This window comes from Panicum virgatum, chromosome 9N (assembly GCF_016808335.1).
Source record: "Panicum virgatum strain AP13 chromosome 9N, P.virgatum_v5, whole genome shotgun sequence".
In the NCBI taxonomy this organism is placed as follows: domain Eukaryota; kingdom Viridiplantae; phylum Streptophyta; class Magnoliopsida; order Poales; family Poaceae; genus Panicum; species Panicum virgatum.
In genome coordinates this window covers 2,606,833-2,621,806 of record NC_053153.1, presented here as the reverse complement: position 1 = coordinate 2,621,806, position 14,974 = coordinate 2,606,833, and positions in this window count along the sequence as shown.

Here is a 14,974-nt window from a genome sequence, read left to right as displayed (position 1 = left end):
ACCGAGGCGAGCCCGAAAAGGGGTAGGCCGGCCGGCCTAGGCCTATGGGGCCGGCCGGCCCAGACCGTTTTCGAGTCGGTTTGGCCTCCCCTTCGACCGGTGGCTTCCTCGGCTTATAAATAGCTCCCACCTTATTCAACTCGGGGCATCCATCCAACCAGAACTCGACGAAAACCTAGGGCCAAGACCGGAGGGAGACGACGGCCGCTGCAAGTCTTCGAAGTTGTCTAGGAGATGGCTTAGGCCATCCCTAGCCGCCATGGCCTCCCTGCGAGGTTGCGCCATGGTGGAGTTCATGAGCTAGTTGGAGTCGTCAATGGTATGTACTCGGTGGTGACGATCCAAACGAATCTATTATGTGAGTAATGATAATCATGTCTTCCGAATCTATTAGCGATCATGTTCTCCTCTTTCGATTTCGTTCTTCTCTTTGGGTTCGCTTCATCTTAGATCTATTATCGAGATAGATCACTTAGCATGATCTTGTAGTCATGGTGGCTAGAGGTTCATGGCGGAACTACCAGAGGGGGTTCGACTTGCTTCAGGGTATTTCGTTCAAAAGGGGGGCGTCGTGACAGGCCGTCTCCACAGAGTAGGCGGAGTATCGAGGGATCGGATTGGAGATTTTGAGTTTAAAGATGCTTTTGATTGAGATGCATGATTTATCTGCTCGTTAGCTTGAACTACAACTAGATGACGATAGGCCTAGTCATATCTTTGGTTTTGCTATGATTTAGCCTATGTTCATGGATGAGATCAACCTTCACATATCACTCATATCTATTAAAGGTTTACCCTTTATATGCAATCTATGCTTCATGTTAGGATAGATCCATTAGATTAGATGGAAAACCCTAGTAAGTTCATTGTCGATCCACGGATTGATAAACCTTGGGGGAATACTCTAAGGGAAAAGCTACCACGAACCGTGCGCTTGCGGTATACAAATCGGGGGCGTTAGTGAACGTCAACAAGCTTTTCTGGCGCCGTTGCCGGGGATCGGCAACTCGAACCCTAGGGCGATCTATCTAGTTTTTGGACTAACCCTAAATTTTATTATTGCATATACCCTTGTTTTCTTGTTCGTGTCCTTGAAAGCAGGTGGAAAAAGTTAGACACCAAACTTGGGCTTCGAGAAGTCCACAACCCGCTCCAACAAACTTCGACAATCGACGACAAGACGATCGAGGAGTTCTCGACATCAACATCGAAAACCCTAGATCCACTTCGACAAGATGTGAATAACATCAAGTTTCGCTCTTTAGTGGTAGGTGCTAACTTTTGTTAGTGGCCCAGCATCCGCTATCGAGTCCCCACTCCCTAAAGCAAAAGATGATAAATAAGGTACACCGCCATGTTAATTGATTTTAAAGACTAATGTTTTTGGGAAGATTTGTTTGCTCAAGCAATAGGTATGAAGCATGTCCGAAAAGAAAATCGTGCGATTGGATCATCATCATCTATGAAGTGTCGCTGTTGTGATGAGTTTTTCGTCCAAGATCAGATATGTGCCACGAGGAAATAATAGATTATTATGAATTTCCGTCAAGTCTTCTTTCCAACGCATCAAAAATCGTTAATTTTGGAGATCGGTGTGAAGAGTTATGGAATGATCTTTCAACGCTGCGCGTTCTGAAATCTCTCGGGACGAAGCGTAGCGCCAGAGTAAAACAAGCATAACTTTTTCATCCGAGGTCCAATTTGGGTAAATGACCACTTGTTGGAAACATGATTTGATACACCTCACAATGAGCTTGGAGTTTGGTACATGTTCTGCACTGGACAAAGGAGCAATTCAACAAAGAAAGGTGCAGCAGCAAACAACGGAGAAAGTGATGACGATGTCAAAGGATGATTGGAAGGCCGAGTGCACAAAAGATGATGATTTGAAGTCGACCAAAGCTGGAGGCAACAAGATTAGAAGAATCATGACACCACCTATCTTCTCCAGTGGGATGCTCGATATACTTCTAGTCGAGTGATGCTATCAAGGAAGAAAACCGCTCAGATCATCAACACAAAGCACGGGAGCCTCCACTAATCCCGATACCTTGGGTAAAGCAAGAATCATGGAGAAGACACATCATTGAAGCCATGCTATGTGCTGGTAAATCAATGGTGATGACCTTGAAGCCAAGGATGCACGACAAGACGCTCCAAAGACCACATGATTGAGATCATTGACATCTTCGGATGAATTCACAAGAAGATACTATTCTCATCAATATTCTGCTCGACCTCAGAAGAAAATTGCAGTATATTTTTGGATATTCAAAAGCTCCACGAAGTTACAATTCCAACGAATCAAGAATGAAGTCAATCGAAGTTTCCTACAAGGAATTATGGCCAAAACATCGAAGGTCGTGCACTCTGAAATTTTCTGGACAGCACACAGCGCTAAAGTAAAACGATCATAACTCTCTCGTTTGGACTCCGATTAAAGCGAATGACCACTTGTTGGAAAGGTAATTTCATAAACATTTCAATAGATCTATATTTTGGTATATTTTATGTTGAGTATACAGGAGATATTCCACGAAGACGAGGCAGGAGCAACGCGATGAGAACGAGATAAAGAAGATGACGATGACAACAATGAAGGGGAGCTTGGGCAATGTTTTCATCAAGCGTACATGATAAAATTCAGAGGCTTGGAGCAGAGGAAGAACCCCAATGACATTGGCAAATGAAGACACAAGCGGTCAACTTTCGACAAACGAAGATGTTGCAAACAAACCACGACGGATTACAAGAGCGCAACATTCAACACATGGAGACGTGAGAAGCAAATCACGACGGACCACGAAGAGTGCATCAAGATGACATCTTGCACAAAGCACCACGACTCCAATGAGTATGAAAAAGCTCTGAGGCTAAGGTATATAGTGAATTCTCAAGCTTCTATTGGTTTTGTTGATAATCTTTAAAAATCTCATGCTCGAACCGATAGTCGGAATGAAAGTTTAAATTCTATGCCTTGTTCTTTTCATGATGATAGACTAGAGTTTCTTGAGAAGGTTGATTTCATGCTTAAAGAACCTTTGCCTAATAATGAGCTCCGCGCTGTGCAAGAAACACATGCTGCATTTAATTACACCATGCCTTGTTGATGAAATTTAATTGAGGATGTGATTATGTTGCATATGTTTACAAATAATTGCAAATCTCGATCTTGCTTTGCGCTTGGTCAAGCTCATGACCCTAAAAGAGCACATGTCGGGAGAAGCCCCGAATTTCACTAACCATGCAGGACATGAAACTCAAATGATGAGGAGGGAAACTGTGCCCAAAATTTTGAACACCATCATCAACATCTTCAAGTTTCAAGAACGGACGTCGCTAAGCCTCATAAATTTTGTGCACAAGTCCAGAGATTTACAATGCAAGAAAGTTGAATATTCAGGATCTCCATCAAGTTCTCGGTTCAACGCATCCATGATTGATACAATTGAAGACCCACGGGAGGAGCTATGTCTTAAACATCGGAGATGCACGTGCTGAAATCAGCACGAGGCAGATTGCAGTAACGGGGAAAAAGGGACATAACTCCCTCAATTGGAATGCGTTTTGGGCAAATGAAGACTTGTTGGAAAGAAGATTTCGTGCACCTTGCATTGGATCAATTGTTTGGTGCAATTCCCAATCTGGACAGAGAGAAAAATTCATGAAAAGAAAGGTAGCGATGAAGGACAACAAAGAAGGAGGTGACCATGATGTGAGAGACGATTGGGCAAGTTTTCCATTAAGCGTGATTGATCATGTCCAACATGGGAAGTGGAATAAGAGCTGCATGGAACACCTTCACCTCTTGCATGAAGGACCATGGCTTCGCATCAATGAGAAGGTATGTAAGAAAGTCGAGCTCTATAACTCTAAATGAAGCGCTTTGCGGGAGGCAACCCAATCTTTTATTTTATATATTAATATGACCGTCTACATTGCACTCTTTAATCGGAATATCAAGTAACATTGTACCATTGCTCTAATAAAAACCACAACTTCATGTTGTTCATTCTAAATGTTATTGAGGGAGCACTTTGTTATTTGATCTTGGGAAACTTGTAGACCTTTTTGTGTGCCTATTAGTGTTTAGAGTCTTTTTCTTTGTGTCCCTTTTAGAGAGATTTATGAAGCATTGTACCACCCTTTGATTCTAAACTTGTGGCTAATTAACTTAGGCTAACTTTTTGTTTTGTTTTAGACCACCTCATCATGTCATATCATTTTATTCACCCACCACGTGTTGCATTGCATACCATGTTGTTCGTTTCACCCTTGTATTGCATTGCATGTTGCATTTAAAAAAAAAACCTTTTTCTAAAAACATTGACTAGCCTCGTTTTTGAGATCCTAAAACCCTTAGGAAAACCACTCATAGATCAATCCTAAAACCATAGGGTATGTTTTTCATTCAAAAAAAATCTAACTTTTGTTTCTCTCTAGTTTTTTTGAAACCACCTTAGATAGAATTTCTATACCCAACACTCTCTCTCTTCAAAATTTTTGTTTTAAGCCAAAAATATAGGAAACCCATAAACCCACTTCTAAAACCTTGTTAGCTCGGTTGCTTGATCCTTTTTTGATAAATAACCTTTTCATTGACAAAAGCCTCACTTCTTATGAAGTGTCGCGAAGGCTTTTTGTCACTCTTAGCAATTGTTTTTGAATAAGCTAGTTGCGGAACAACATCGAAAGGTCCTTTCAACCTTGCTAACACTTGTTTTTGCTAACTCTGCATTTGCACTTTGCATCCATTCCATTGTCCGTGCCCTCATTTTGCTAGCTTGGTCTCAATCTTATTGATGTATGCTTTCCTATCCATGTAATGCTTATCATGATAGCATTTTCCTTTTTGCAATCTTGTGTAAACATGGTGTTTAGACATGATTGAAGACCATCATCATTTAGTTACCAAGCTATGAGGTTGCATTTGGTTGGTTTATAAGCTTTGCAATGCGCTTTATTTTTCTTGTGCTATGAAGGCCTATTGATCTTGGGATAGACATGGTGTTTTGACCTTGGTTAAATAAGTCTTTGTGGCTATGGAGAAGTTCGGCAATCTAGTTGTAAACATGGTGTTTAGAACTAGGTGTAAATATTGTCTTTGTTTATATACCTTCCTCTCATTTGCATTTACACTAGCACACACGTACACTCACTAGTTTCGCTAAGCTAACTTTGCCACAAATTGAGATCTTAGGAATGGTAGGTTTGTTGGCATTTGTTTCTACTCCCGACCGTCACCCCGGGGGTAGTGTGTGTTTAAAATGTTTTGCAGGCATGAAGAAGCGCTCCCATGAGTTCAAGACCAAAAGAATTTCAATCAAGATCGTCAACATCGTCGAAACCCGAGAAGGACGCAGCTGTTTTCATCAATTTGAGAACATGTTCAGAGCTGTACAAGAAGCAAAAAGTTGATATTCAGAAGCTCCATCAAATACTCATTCCAACGCATTCAAGATCAATGAATTTGAAGACCCGTACAAGGAGATGTAGCAAGAACATTGGACGTTGCGCGTTCTGAAATTCGTCGGGACAGATTCTAGCGCTGGGATAAAATGGACACAACTCTCTTGTTCGGAATCAATTTTGGGAGTATAAGGACTCATTGGAAAGGAAAATTCGTGCACTTCGCAATGGAGCAATGTTTCAGTACAGGTTCTGTTCTGGAAATTAAAAGAAAAATTCGTGAAGATGAGGCAGCAATGAGACAACGAGGAATTGAAGGTGGCGACGACGACGTGAAGCAATGATTGGGACCATGACTTAGTACAAGAAGAAGTTGACAGAAATTGAGGCAACAAAGGTGAAGACACATTGAAGATGATATTCATACACATGAGGGAAGGACTTCAAGAATTTCAAGATGGTTCATTTTCTCCTTCCACGCCTAGCATCATGCTAAGCATAGGGGAGGATTTCGTGGACAAGGAAGAAAGATCTCATGGAGTAAGATAATCACGGTTGCCACAAGATGCTCATGATTCTTCTTCCATGCTTAGCACAATGCTTAAGTATGGGGGAGGCCGCGCTACACTTCATTACGAGCATCGAGAAGGACGGTAATTCTTCCTCAACTCTCTCTTTTTCTAAATGCTTGTACATATATGCCTTCAACCATAGATGCAATCTTTGTATATATCTCTCAACCTATCACATGGCTTCTAGGAGGACAACCTAGTTTTGTTTTTGTTTTCAATAAGTGTAGGATCACCATCACTTTGTGCTCACCACATTGATACATTTTGGCAATGCCTTATGCTTTTGGAAAAATGATAAAAGTTGCTGCTTTGTTTTACCTACGCTATGTTGTATATGACTTGACCATTTGCTCTCAATTAAATGGAATTAAAATGATTAAATACCGGCTCTTTTATTTGTGGAGGTTAAATGACTAAATTCTAAACCCACATATTATATGTTGCTCATTGATTTAAGTCTACCGATGACCTTACACCTTGTGTTGTTTAATTTGAAAACTTAATTCCTATGCTATCTACATTTGTGAATCTCTTGCAAAGTTCTACCTACCAAAGCCTATACATGCATATTCTTTCATGATGAAACCTTTAGATTGCAAACTTATATTTTGATGAGTTGGATTAAGATTGATTTCTTTGGTACGAGACTAAGAAGCTGGTCATTCCGTTTTTTGTGTAACCTCCTTTTTGCTAGCCTATTTATCCATGCATTGTGAGTTTCTACTTCGGGAATTTTGCAAACCTCGCTGGATATCCATCCTAAACAAAAAATATCTTTTTGTGATTACCTCCTTGACCACAACCCAATTTGAGTATGGATTATCATTTCGACGGAATCAAAAGAATCAAGGGCACCATATAAAGAAAAGTTTTGGGAGACAAGGCTCCCCGGAGATACTTTGATGCCTAATAGAATCGCGACTTGGCTTTGGGTTTGCTTTGCTCTTGCATGGTTTACCTAGAGTACATCAACTATCGTGTTCTTGTTGTTCGTTACCGATTATCCTCGTGTAGTGACAGTATGCGAGAGGGAAAGGTTTTGATCCTGGAACACACCTTCAAGCGGTTTTACGAAGAAGAAGGTGAATTTGAGATACTTACCCTAGCTAGTTGGTTCTCCCACTATTCATACTCGAGGACGAGCATTCGTTCAAGCATGGGGGGATGGCTGGGTAAGTATTCTATGTTATCAAAAGTTCTAAGGAGCAAAAAGAAAGAAAAAAAAGAAAAATGAAAAAAAGGGGAGAAAAGAAAAGAAAAAAAAGAGAAGAATAAAATGCTCCTTAGTTCTTTTTGGTTTCATTAATTTTCCAAGTTACTTTGAAGAATTATTCCATACTCAAATCTTCCAACCATGTGCAATCCGATAACGAGAACTTCATTTGTGTCTCGGGATCATCCATTTGCCACTTGCACATGTCCACCTATCTAAATGTGTGTGTTTCATCTTTCTCCCTCTCCAACATTATTTTCCAATGGCCTTTTTGACTAGTCTCGGTAATCCCATTAGATCTCTCTCTTAGTTTGACAATATTTCAGATATAATGTTTTGCTAGGATTGTTTTTACCTACCAAGCTCCACAAAAGCCTTCCACTTTTATATATGAGTAGAATAGGTTGAAAACAATCTAATGTAGGCTTGAGCGACTTGATGAGATGAGTATTTCCATGATCTTTTGCAAGAGAACCTCACTTATGTTTGATATGCATTCTTTTGAAAACTCTTAACGATGAAACAAGGTAAAGGTTTGAAGTTCGCTTAAGTTTGAGAGCATTGCATTTATTTATTATTGTGGCTTGTTCTTTAATTGCTAGTCTATCTTCCATAATGAAAAAGTAGCCGGTCAAAACATGAACTTAAATGCAAAATACTTGAAAGAGCAATATGTCTTGTTATGTATGACTAAGTGCAGAGAGGACATTGAGGGGCAACACTGATTTCTTTATAAGCAAAGCTCCTGGACTTACTCGAGGACGAGCAAGGTTTAAGCATGGGGGGAATGTTGGCGCTCCTTAAGTATCCGTTTTATCCCTTGTTTATCATTGATAATGACATGAATTCAATATCAAAATCACTAACCGTCCTAACCCCGGCCTAATTATTGGTCATTTTCACATATGCACATATATTTTGGAGGAACTTCGTTTTTGCAGGTTTTTGGCCTATTTTGGAGCATGAAATGACGAGGCCCGTGATCGAAGGCCAAAGCCCAAAGGAAGGACCAAAGCCCATGTTGATTCGAAGCACATTCATGCACATCCATCCTTCAAGAGAGCCCAAAGGACCAAGCCCACGAAGATGAGATCAAGATACTTCGGGATTAAGCAAAGCAAAGAAGATTTAAGGAAGGATTCCCTATCCTATCCTTTCCTCGAAGATATCTCCAAGATAACAACGTCCAAAGGGGTGCAATTGTGAAGGACAGAAACTCTAGAAGATGCGAGGAGTCTACACGTGAAAAATGAGACCAAGGCGAGCCCGAAAAGGGGTAGGCCGGCCGGCCTAGGCCTATGGGGCCGGCCGGCCCAGCCCGTTTTCGAGTCGGTTTGGCCTCCCCTTCGACCGGTGGCTTCCTCGGCTTATAAATAGTTCCCACCTTATTCAACTCGGGGTATCCATCCAACCAGAACTCGACGAAAACCTAGGGCCAAGACCGGAGGGAGACGACGGCCGCTGCAAGTCTTCGAAGTTGTCTAGGAGATGGCTTAGGCCATCCCTAGCCGCCATGGCCTCCCTGCGAGGTTGCGCCATGGTGGAGTTCATGAGCTAGTTGGAGTCGTCAATGGTATGTACTCGGTGGTGACGATCCAAACGAATCTATTATGTGAGTAATGATAATCATGTCTTCCGAATCTATTAGCGATCATATTCTCCTCTTTCGATTTCGTTCTTCTCTTTGGGTTCGCTTCATCTTAGATCTATTATCGAGATAGATCACTTAGCATGATCTTGTAGTCATGGTGGCTAGAGGTTCATGGCGGAACTACCAGAGGGGGTTCGACTTGCTTCAGGGTATTTCGTTCAAAAGGGGGGCGTCGTGACAGGCCGTCTCCACAGAGTAGGCGGAGTATCGAGGGATAGGATTGGAGATTTTGAGTTTAAAGATGCTTTTGATTGAGATGCATGATTTATCCACTCGTTAGCTTGAACTACAACTAGATGACGATAGGCCTAGTCATATCTTTGGTTTTGCTATGATTTAGCCTATGTTCATGGATGAGATCAACCTTCACATATCACTCATATCTATTAAAGGTTTACCCTTTATATGCAATCTATGCATCATGTTAGGATAGATCCATTAGATTAGATGGAACACCCTAGTAAGTTCATTGTCGATCCACGGATTGATAAACCTTGGGGAAATACTCTAAGGGAAAAGCTACCACGAACCGTGCGCTTGCGGTATACAAATCGGGGGCGTTAGTGAACGTTAACATGGCCCTATGGCCGGACAAAGGGGGAGAAACAACACTAAGTCAACAGAATCGGGGGGTCGAGTAAATAAATGCAAGAAACGAAATCAAGATCACTTACTCTGACAGGGAGCTCAGGCTGTGCTTGCCTGTGCCGCTCCTCCGCAATCGCGGTACACTGACACCTCCTGACGACTGACCCGAGGGCATCACCCTCGGGTCGACCTGGAGCCTTCGGGTTGTCTGCACGGGCGTTTCCGCGCTCGTCGCGAACGCCCCGCCGCCCGTCGACGCTGCAGGCGCGGGTGAATCCCTGCCCACCACAAGTGTTGCTGGCGCGAGCCCCCTCTCACCCAGCGCCATTGTCGATGCCTCGCCGCCGGCCCTTCGCTGGTCCGGCGGGGGACTCGTGCCCGTCACCGCCTCGAAGTCATCCGACTCTGAGAAATCGACCCCACTAGTCGAGGAATCCTCCTCCTCGGTGGACTCGGGCGTCAGTGGCGGAGGGGGGCCCTCGAGCCGCACTCTGGCGCACGCCTTGTCATGTTTCTCCTTTCTCTACCTCTTTCTGGCGGTAGTCTCTTTCGCCGTGTCCTTCCTCTTCTTCACCACCTCTGCGTGCAGGCGGTTTGCTTTGCGAGCCTCGGGAAGCGGGGGCTTCGAAACGTAGCCTTTACGGCTTAGTTCCTGCGGGCGTGACCGAGTCAGGAGCAAGAAGTACGGGAAGAAACAGCACGAAATCGACAACAATCGAAAGCCAGACTCACCAGACTGATGTAACCCTTCACGGGGCGCATCTTGATCCTCCAGAGATCCTCGGGTCAGAGGGGAACCGCACCACCACGCTCTTCGCCCTCTGAGCGGCGGCGTCGAGGGGGAGCAGCACGCTCGACATCCTCGAACCCTCGGCCGCGGCCTCGGGGGTAAGCTCGAAGATCAGCAGCCTCCGCTCCATAAGAGGAATCACCCTCTGCCGATGGAAGTTCGCAATGACGGCGGCCGCCGTCAGCTCCTTCTTCGCCAAGTACTGCAGCGCTTTGGTGAACACCTCGAGCCTGGCCTGCTGCTTTGGGGGCGACACCCCCAACCCCACTTTTTCGGCTTCTCCCGGAGCACCTTGTTGGTGAACGTCGGGAGCCGCTCGTCATCGTTGGTAGAACCACCCTCGTCTCCACCCGGCGTTGTTCATGGTCATTTTGCAGGGGATATACAGGTTCGACCTCTGCCCGCGCACGTGGAGCATAAGACCACCGGCGCGAGCGTATCTCTTCGGTTGGCACTGGACATTGTCGATGAAGAGCTCGCCGCATAACAAGTGGATCCACAGATCCCAGTGAGCCTCCACCCCCAAGGTAACCCTCGCAAAGGGCGATGAAGACTGCCGCCTACAAGATGGAGTTGGGGGCGAAGTTGTGCAACTCCACCACGTAGTAGTCACAGAGAGCGCGGACGAACCTGCCGGCGGGGACGCTGAACCCCCGCTCGTGGAGCCGCACGAGGCTCATGATGTAGCCGCTTGGGGGATTCGGCTTGCTCTCCTCCGCCCGCAGGGGGATCCACACTGGCCGCGACGGATCGGTGTTCGGCAGCAGGAGCCCCTCGTCGACCAATCCTCACAGGACCGACTCGGTGGCGGAGGATTCCCCCCATGGCAACTGCTCCCCGTACTGCGTCATCGCTCCGAATCGACGGGGAACGCAGGGAAGAAGCTCAAACGAAGGCCAAGGTGTTCTCGCTTCTCCTCTTATTCCTCCTCTCGCTCTTGGCTTTGGGCTCTGGATGCAGGGGAGGCGGAGAAGGCAGGGGAGGCAAGAGTGTTGACACTATTTTTTGACATGTGTCAAGGAAGGTGATTTTTGTGAAGAGGAGGTGGCCGATTTAGAAGAAACAAAAATTTGCACAGTTTTGGAATCGGCCGATGGAGTCCGTCCGATGGACCAGAGGAATATTCTGCGAAGATGCTAATTTGTCCGTTCTGGTGTTCGGCCGATGGATAGTTGCCGATGAAGTCAAGGAAGGAGGAGAGGATCCGGACTCTGCGAGAATCTTGATGATTCGGTTGTCATATTTAAAGTAGTTTATCTTTTAGAAAATCTTTTCTTTTTAGTCAAGTAATGTTTGCCGTAATCGGCTAGAACTTGATAGCGCTATGCTATAAATATGAGTTGTAAGGGACCGGAAAAACTTGATACACATCCAATACAACAAACTTTACAATTCCTTTGCACTTTTTCGGCGACTTCGCCTTTTCTCTTCTTTTTTCGGCGAGTTCTTTTAAGTTGATCAAGGACGTCTCACATTCGAGCGACTTGATTTGCTGGTGAGTTTTCGTTTTACCGAGTATATTTGAGTTTTAGTTACCGGGTGCATCGCTGTGGCTTCGTTCAAATCTATTCAAAAGTTATCGAATTCATCTAGGCTTTGACTTCCGGGCGCATCGCTATCGTCTCGTCTAGATTTATTCACCAATTATCGATATCGGCTAGATTTGTAGGTTTTCATATGCTTTTTGGCCATTATCACATCTAAAAACATATTAGATCGGCTTTAGGTTTTGGAGTAACACTTTTGTTATCTCAAGAGCCGGTTTAGATCTGTTTTTAGCCTTACATCATCTAAGTTACACATTCGTAGCTCAGATCTTGTCATACACACACGACCGGCTGTCCAAAAGCCGGTTTTGTCGTCTAGTGTATCGGTGATCCTGCCGATGCGCTCTTTACTACGCGCTTGCATTTAATATCTTTTTGTCGTCTATAGTATCGGCAAAGATATTCGGAATCCTAGCCGATACGCTCTCGAATTTGACTTTGTTTTCTCCCTTGTCAATTTCAAGTCAAATTGACTGGCACGCTTGGTTGATTTTTCCGTGAGTCGGCGAACACTTGCCCTCGGATTCCAATGTGTTGATTTTTGCGTCAACAAAGAGCAAATGGCCAGATGAGCCCAATCGATTCCCCCCCTTTCACGCTTTTATTCACCACGCCGAGCAGATTCGCCGCTGCGGCCCCGAATCTACCGCATTAAATGCGGGGGGATGTTGCAGCCACTGACAACTGGGCCCCACGCCCACGGAGAACCCCACGGGCGCGCACGGCACTAATCACGGCGCAGTAACCGACGTGGGCGGCGGCACTGTAGCGCCGTCTCATCAGCCGGCCACCGCCCGCGCCTCTCTACCTGCCCGAGGAGACTGCCTGAAAAGGCGCACCCACCCCACTCCGCGCCGTTTGCAAACCGTGACGGAATATTCCCTTCGGGAGCTCTTTACCCTCGAAGGAACCTTATTCCGAGGCCTTACTAATCAGGGGTTCGAAGCTTGGCCCACCGAGGGTTCGACAGTCACCCCAGATCACCAGAGTCAGGGACTACACGGATGTGCCGCATGAGCTACCCTCGGATGCGGAGTCCGAGGCATCCTACGCAGTATTCAAGGCTAGTCAAGGGTGCCTAGCAGGGGGATCCCATCGAGGGAGAGCATCGAGCTCTATGACCCTACCGAATGGGTCCGGGCCCCACCTAGCGAACCTTTGCGAGTGCTTTATGCGACGTGTCCTCGGACCGCAAGCCGACCATTATCGAACAGGGCGCGGACGTCCACTTGAACCACCTGATAACAGCTCACCGAAGCGACCATGGCTTGCGGCCCGAGCATGGGTAGCATGGCGCGCTTCACCTCTCCTCCCTGCGAAAGGGCAACGAGGGTCGTAACGAAAGGTCGAGGGTCCCCTGAACGCCTTCCCGCAGGCTAGGGCTCGGGGGCTCCTCGCACGCTGCGGCCTAGGCCGCACCCTTGAATAAATCGGCTACCGTCGATTGTGAAATCCCACGTGTCGAATGAACCTCCCGCGCTTACGCGCACCTGCCGGATTGATCAGCAGAATCGCGGACCACTGCGCCAGCATGAAAAATGCCAAGGTCGGCTGAAAGGAACGCGAGGCCGGCTGAAAAGGAAGCTGGGCAGTCACCCCAATCAACTAACCATGCAGGGCGACGTTCATAGCCCTTGGACGAGTGCAAGCACTCCTCTAGGGCCTCGGGGGCTAGACCCGCGGGTGCGCTGACGCGCCCCCACGGAGGAAACTTCACACATTTAAGGATCAAAACCCCCACGGTTAGCACCCAAATCGCACCTTCGCGGGATCAAGCCTCTGCAGGGCTGATACTCATCCCAACAAAAGCTCGGGGGCTACTGTCGGGTACCATGATTAGGGGCACCATAACCAGGGGTCTAGACCGCCCTTAAAATGCAAAACACCATAACCATGATTAGGGGCACCATAACCACGAAGGCCTACAGTCTCTTCCCGATCGGAAGAAAAGGAAAGGACTCAAAGAGGCCCACTTCGTCCTCGGCCCACTGCCTAACTCTACCTTACAGCCCATTCGCACCCCCTCGAACCCGCGGAGCAATCTCCGCCTCACTCAAGGTCTCCCTGCCGAGGCCCTGGACAACACCCCGCACCTCCGCCTCGCTCAAGGGTAGCGAACCTACCCTCGGGAGAGAGGACCAACTCCGCCTCGCTCGAGGCTACCCCTCGGCAAAAGGAACTGGTGACCTGTCTACTCACCCGCCCGCTGTACGGAGGCATTAAATGCTAACAACCCCACCGCAACACCCGGGTCAAACGGTGTCAGACCACCACTCCGCACAGCGGCTGTGACCGGGATACCATCCGCCAACTCCGGTCACTGCTCCGCTATCCCTGACACTGTGATGACACTGTGGGAACGTGCGACGCCCAGTCCCGACATGCTCGGCACTGTTATTACCACTGTGCCGCCAACTCCCCGTACTTCCCTCTTACTTTCCCCACCGGAGAACCCTCGAACGTGGCCCGGGCCTTGACCGGAGCAAGACTTCTGCCTGCAGGACCCTCGAGACACCGCCACGTCACGCACAGAGGACGGTACTCTCTACAGGAGATGCCACGACGCCCGCTGGAGCTGCAGGGACGCCGGCGTGATCTCCGCAAGGCCAGGACGCCACCCAGGACAACCGCACGCCCGGCGCCATGATCTTCGGAGTCCCACAGTGTACTTTCTACAGTAGGCACCCACTGTGCACCCCTGATTCGGGGAAAAAACGATGATTTCTTCCCCCTCCCGTACATGTACTCCGCCCCTCCTTGTGTCTATAAAAGGGGAGGCGGGTTCTATCTTCTCCATCTTCTCTCATTCTCTTCCTCCACGCACGCACACGCCCGCTCCCTGGAGCACGATATTGGCACTTACCTCAATCACCTAGCAGAGACTTGGGAGCTTCCCTCCCTCTCTCGCCTCGCTTGTACCCCCTACTACAGGCACCTCCGGTGCAAGATAGTACAGTGCATCTGCACACCCCTTTGCTGGACGTACGGCCTCGCGGCCGGAACCACGATAAACCCGTGCGCCCCTATATTACCTCTTGCATCAACCATCCGGAGTGAGGGATCACGCATCATCATACTAGTTGGTGCCGGACCGTCGAGTCAGGACACCGACAGAAAGCAACGTCACCGCGTGCTGCACGGCGTACCGGATCCACCCCTCCGCCGCTCGGGCGGACGGCGGCGCGGGCCTGCCGCGCCCATGGT